Source organism: Paramormyrops kingsleyae, chromosome 25 (genome assembly GCF_048594095.1).
Source record: "Paramormyrops kingsleyae isolate MSU_618 chromosome 25, PKINGS_0.4, whole genome shotgun sequence".
NCBI lineage: Eukaryota > Metazoa > Chordata > Actinopteri > Osteoglossiformes > Mormyridae > Paramormyrops > Paramormyrops kingsleyae.
Window position 1 is genome coordinate 15771060 of NC_132821.1, and position 6221 is coordinate 15777280.

Genomic DNA, 6221 nt, shown 5'->3' on the forward strand with positions numbered 1-6221 from the left:
CCAGCCATGTTTTTCCACTGCACTTTTGTCAATTTGACTGCTGTGGCTTGATCTTAAAGTGAGAACCTAATTTATCCTTTTTTAATTTTTATTACTAGTTATCCAAGTTGATAAAGTTCATACCAACCACACGGCTATGATTGTTACAGTGGAAAATGTTTCTGTATGTGTATGTGAAGTTTATCACACTGCTGCGTATACTAATGAAATGCTTGTACAATAAATGCACGTCAGTCATTAACTGATGCATGTTGTCTTTGTAGACTTTGAAGAGCTGTCGCATCAAAGGTGAATATTTTGAAGCCGATGTCTTTATCACCAATTATGTGTTAGCTTGGGTCAATCAGCTTGAATGACCTTAAAAGCCATATCAAGTTTACATGTTTTCAACAAAGATGACTGTTGGGAAATGTTGACGCAAAGAAACTTGGTTGTCTTTTTTTCTCTGCAGATTTCTGGTGGACTAACACACTAGAGAAGACAAAGTGATAGGCGGTATGCTTTGTCCACTTGGAGAACCCTGCATTGCTTGTTCATGTCATACTATTTAACTGCATAGATTTGCTATAGCAGTAGAAATGTAGTATTCTAATGGAAATTATCTTACTGCTTAACACGGAACAGCTGTGCCATTGTGTGTTGCATAGACATTGGATGTGTAGTGAGAGAGAAGCTGTCACACAATATGACAAATGGCCACAATACTAATGTTAAGCAGCCAAAGTGTATTTGTATCGATGGGATTAGAAATCTGTAGGTCTTTCAATAAATTCTATTAGACTGACGGGACAAATTGGCATACATGTGAAACATTTAGGTCACTGGGTGTTGAGGCAAAACTTGCTGATGTGTGTGTGATATGGATGTTTGGCAGTGTGACTTACCTGTTGTAGTGTTTTCTGTCTCTGTTTTAAAAAATCAAGTCATGTGAGACAGATGTATTATAGGTTAAGGAGTGTAAACAGGGCAGAACTTTGTTGGTGTACAGTCTCACAGAAGACCACCATTGGAACCGCTCCTGACAAAACACATCCATGTATATGCATTTGACATTATGAGTTGGAATGAAGTAAAGTTGGAATGAGGTGTTTTGTATTTTTTCTTCTTTTTTTTTCTCCCTCCTGTTAATCTGTAGATGCCTCGCACCAAGGCATCCCGCCGTTCAGCAGCAGCGAAGAAGAGGCTAATGGATAGGCGTCGAGCTACTGCTGGCGATGTTGTGGCTGAGACTGTTGACGGGGTTACTTCTATTCCCCAACCCAAAAAGGAGCTGACTGTGACTAATCTGACGAGCCACAACCAACAGCCTGACCCCGCTGCTGCTGCCCTCCATGTCGTGGCTATGACTGATGACGGGGTTATGTCTTTTCCCCCCTACCGGAATAGCAAAAAGATCCCGACTGTGACTTTCCTGACTAGCCACGACCAACAACCCGACCAGGCCGCACAGCCGCGGCCTGTGTCTGTCATGGCTGCGACTGATGACGGGGTTACGTCTTTTCCCCCCTACTGGAATACCAAAAAGATCCTGACTGTGACTCTCCCGATAAGCCATGACCACCGGGTTCCCACCCTGGGTGCCATTTGTAGGACTGATGACGAGTTGTTTGTGCCTTCTCTTTATAAAGAGAAGGCTTTGACTGATGACGAGGTTTTGCAGCCGCCTCAAAAAAGAAGGGCTGCTGCTTTACGACCATCCATCCGACCATCCATACTGGCATCCAGAATGCCTCCTTATCTGCCTCATTTCATTATGCCTTCTAATCCGACACAGTCTCTTATGCCTTCTAATCCGACACAGTCTATTATGCCTTCTAATCTGACACAGTCTATTATGCCTTCTAATCTGACACAGTCCATTAAGCCATGCAAAATGGTGACTATCTTGCCTCCAGATGCCCCGGATCAACAGCAGCATGTGAACCCTGTAACTGTACCTGTATCCCCTCATTTTCCTCAGGCATCTACAGTGAGAGGCTCATTCCATCAAGGAGACCGACGATTTGGAGTCAATGGCAATAGTTTGATGTGTGGCTAATAGTTTGATGGCTATGCTGATGTGTAAAATAAAGAATGTCTTAAGCTGGTTGGTCACAGACCTTGATCAAGTGCTGCTGAACGGAGACAACCTCTACACTACCATCAGAGACGCTGGGAGAATTCGAGATGCTTCTGGGTATCTGTTTGTCAGAGATCTACCGACAGAGTACACATTGAATGGTGTTACATTTGCAATAAAGTACCACGATGACATGTTTGTTGGATTGTTTGGCGTGAGCGAATATGGAGATATTTGTGATGTTCTTATGTCAGCTGATGCAGCGGTAAGAACAGTATTCTCACAGTATGATGCATGTCTTTTTACTCTTAAAGTAAATACATGTGCCATCATTAAGCAAGGGTCATGGTATGTGGTGATCGACTCCCATTCCCGACGAGGAGATGGAGCAAGCGACGCATCAGGCAGAAGTATATTGGTGTGCCACTCTACCATAGATTCTTTGCTAGACCATGTGAATACCCTAGGACTATCTTTACATGCAACAGGGGAACAGTTTGAGATTACAGCTGTGAGTGTGACTAGTCGAAGCATCCTGCACCAGCATCCAGATGGCAACTCCCCAGTCACCAGTGTCAACCAGCTTACCAGCATGTCAGACCGTCTAGATGGTAAGTCCTCAGTCACCAGTGTCAACCAGCGTACCAACATATCAGACCATCCAGACGACAACTCCTCAGTGACCAGAGTCCAGCAGTTTGCCAGAATGTCAGACAGCCAATATGGTGTGGTAAGGCCAAATGTGACACATGATGCAGAACCTGAGGTTGATGTCCGTGTGAACAATGAAGGTGATGTAGTTTTTATCAGTGAGCTACGCAGTGAGCAGTTTCTGTTCATTCCTTTGACAATCCAGCAGCAAAGAAGGCTTTCCTGTAAGCTTGGTGTGGTGTACATTGATCATGGCCATGTAAACATGGATGCAGAGTTTCCAATGGGTGATCCTTGCAGAACGGTGCCAATCACTGGTGATGGCAACTGCTTTTTCAGATCTCTGGCTTTTGCTATTACTGGAAATGAGAAAGAACACAGGAAAATTAGGTGTTCTATTGTTGCTCACATACTAAGAAATGAATCCAGGTATGTTGCTTGTCTTAGAGATGGTCACTCTTCTGTCACTGAGTATGTCACTGCATCACGGATGAAATATGTTGGTACTTGGGCATCTGAGGTAGAGATTCAAGCTGCTGCTGATCTGCTTGGTGTGGATATTTTCACATACTCTGACAACAAATGGTTGAAGTACTCCACATGTATTGGTTCTGATCAGAGAGGTATATACTTGAAACATTGTAATGAGTCACATTATGAGGTTGTAATTTGTGTGAAAGGGCATGACACTGAGGGTTGTGCAACACAATGCTCTGAAATCGATAACACACCATCTGAAATGGCATCAAGTCGACGAAAACTTGAACGAGAAAAAAGACGGTATGAAGTAAGTATGGTGTACAAGGAGGAACAACTTGAGAGAAGCATAAAGCGCTACCGTGAGGATGAAGTGTACAGAGAACATGTTAAACAGTCAAGTATAAGTAAGTATGCAACAGATATGGGGCACCGCAAATATGTACAGCAGTCAAGTGTGAGCAAGTATGCAACAGATGATGGACACCAGCAACGTGTGAAGCAGTCAAGTGTAAGTAAATATGCCACAGACATTGAACACCAGCAATCTGTGAAGCAGTCGAGTGTAAGTAAATATGCCACAGACATTGATCATCAGCAACGTGTGAAGCAGTTAAGTGTTGATAAATACAAAACAAACAGCGATTTTGCTACTGCAGTAAAAAAGAGAAATGTTGAGAAACGAACTAAGCAGAAGGATAAAAGAACAGATATTACGTATGTGATCGAACAATTTGGAGAGAAAATAAATACAGGCCCTGTATACATTTGCTCAGTGTGTCATCGAATGTTGTTTAAACACCAAGTTGTGATATGCAGAAAAGATGAATACTTAAAAAAATCACAAGGAGTTGCATTACTGGCAATGCAGTGCATAACTGACACATACTTACACAAATGTATAGATACTTGCTCTGATGATTGTAGCAGTCTGTTGGGCCCTACAGGTTCATTATGGATTTGTCACACATGTCATAGAAAGATTCTTGATGGGAAAATGCCAGCAGAGAGCGTTGGAAACTGTCTAGCTCTAGACCCAGTTCCTCCTGAGTTGCAGTGTCTAAATACTCTGGAACAACATCTGATTGGTATTCATATTCCTTTTATGAGAATTGTGTCTTTGCCAAAAGGTGGACAAAATGGTGTTCATGGTCCTGTGACTTGTGTCCCATCCAGCATTCCAAATGTAGCCGAAGCTTTACCAAGAGTGAACAATGATGACCTTATGATCCGTGTGAAGTTGAAGCGGAAGTTAACTTACAAAGGGCATTACAAATATGAATTTGTGCATCCAGAAAAAATAAAGAAGGCTTTGGTGTATCTTACAGAGAATAACAAATTTTATAGCAATGTGCAGTTCAATGATGACTGGATTAATCCCCTGCAGAAAACTGAAGTGCCTGGTGATGTAAGTGACATACATGCAGATGAAGAGCGTAATGAAAATAACATGGAGGATGAGGAGATGGATGAAACTCTGCATGATAGACAACAACATGGCATGTACATGGATACGTGTCTTCAACCTGTCGACATAGCACAAGAGGTGTTGGATCAACACTTTGATGGAATCATGTCTATGGCACCTGCAGAAGGAAACAACCCAGTGAGGCTTCTAACTGATGAGTCAAATGAAGCTAAATGTTTTCCAGTCCTTTTCCCAAAAGGAACAGGCACTTTTCATGACAGAAGGAAGGGAAAACTGACACTGTGTAGGTATTTAAATACAAGAATTCTTAATGCAGATGGACGTTTTGGGAAAAACTTGGACTATATATTTTATGGGCAGTATTTGTCTGAGCTTCAGCAGGTTGTGTCAAATGTGTCAATTGCTGTGAGAAAAGGCTATGATGTACGGGATAAGTGTCCTGTCACATCAGAAACTTTGACAAATAAGGAGTCTCTACAAAAGATGTTCAATTTTGATGAAGGTTATAAATTTCTAAGACCAATCAGAGGCACCCCTGTTTTTTGGCAAAGTGTTCAGAAAGATCTGTTTGCAATGGTAAGACAGCTTGGTATTCCCACATGGTTTTGCTCATTTTCTTCTGCTGATTTACGCTGGAGAGAACTTATGACAGCAATCTTCAAAGAAGATGGCATAGATGCATCAAGTGCTGAGCTTGACTGGTCAGAAAGGTGTGCACTGTTGAAAAACAATCCTGTGACAGCTGCCAGAATGTTTGATTATCGATTCCACTGCTTCCTAAAAGATGTCATCATGTCAGAAGCACAACCCATTGGCAAAATAGTTGATTATTTCTACAGAGTAGAATTTCAGCAACGAGGATCACCTCACACTCACTGTTTGTTTTGGGTGGAAGATGCGCCTAAGGTTGGCAAAGATGATGAAGATGAGGTATCAGCTTTCATTGATCAATATGTGACATGTGAAATGCCAGAGGGTGACGATGAAATGCATGAAATTGTATGTAGTGTACAGCAACATAGTAAGAGGCACTCAAAAACATGCAAGAAAAAAGGGAAAACTTGTAGATTCAATTTCCCACGTCCTCCAAGCAACAGAACATTTGTGTCATCATGTAAACTTGGAGATGGTGAGACAGATGGACAGCCCCTGAAAAAAGAAGTAGCAGATGCTATCATGAAAAAAGTGAAGGATGCTGTACTAAAGTCTGAGGCCAACTATGACTCTGTTGATTCCTTATTTAGTACAATTGGTATCAGTCAGGACATATTTCAGGCTGCGTACTCAAGAATCACAAAGAAAACTACCATTGTTCTTAAGAGGAGACCATGTGAAGTGTGGGTCAACCAATATAACAGAGACCTTTTACGCTGTTGGAATGCAAACATGGACATTCAGTTTGTGGTCGATGCATATTCATGTATTGTGTACATCATTTCCTACATTTCCAAAGCTGAGAGAGAGATGGGACTGCTACTGGCAAATGCTCAGAAAGAGGCCTCCCAGCAAGGTAACCTTGATGCAAAAGAAGCTCTTCGCCAACTTGGCAGTGTTTTCTTGCACAATCGTGAAGTTTCGGCCCAGGAAAGTGTTTATCGTCTGACT

The 6221-nt window shown here is 42.1% G+C and overlaps 1 long non-coding RNA gene across 1 annotated transcript; it reads left to right on the forward strand.

Annotated features, from left to right (window-relative positions):
- Positions 1-261: 261 nt before the first annotated feature.
- LOC140582810 (uncharacterized) lies at positions 262-1304 on the forward strand. The gene is made up of 3 exons (XR_011985592.1): positions 262-288; positions 452-495; positions 1136-1304. It is a non-coding gene; the product is annotated as an uncharacterized lncRNA (long non-coding RNA).
- The last annotated feature ends 4917 nt before the right edge of the window (positions 1305-6221 follow it).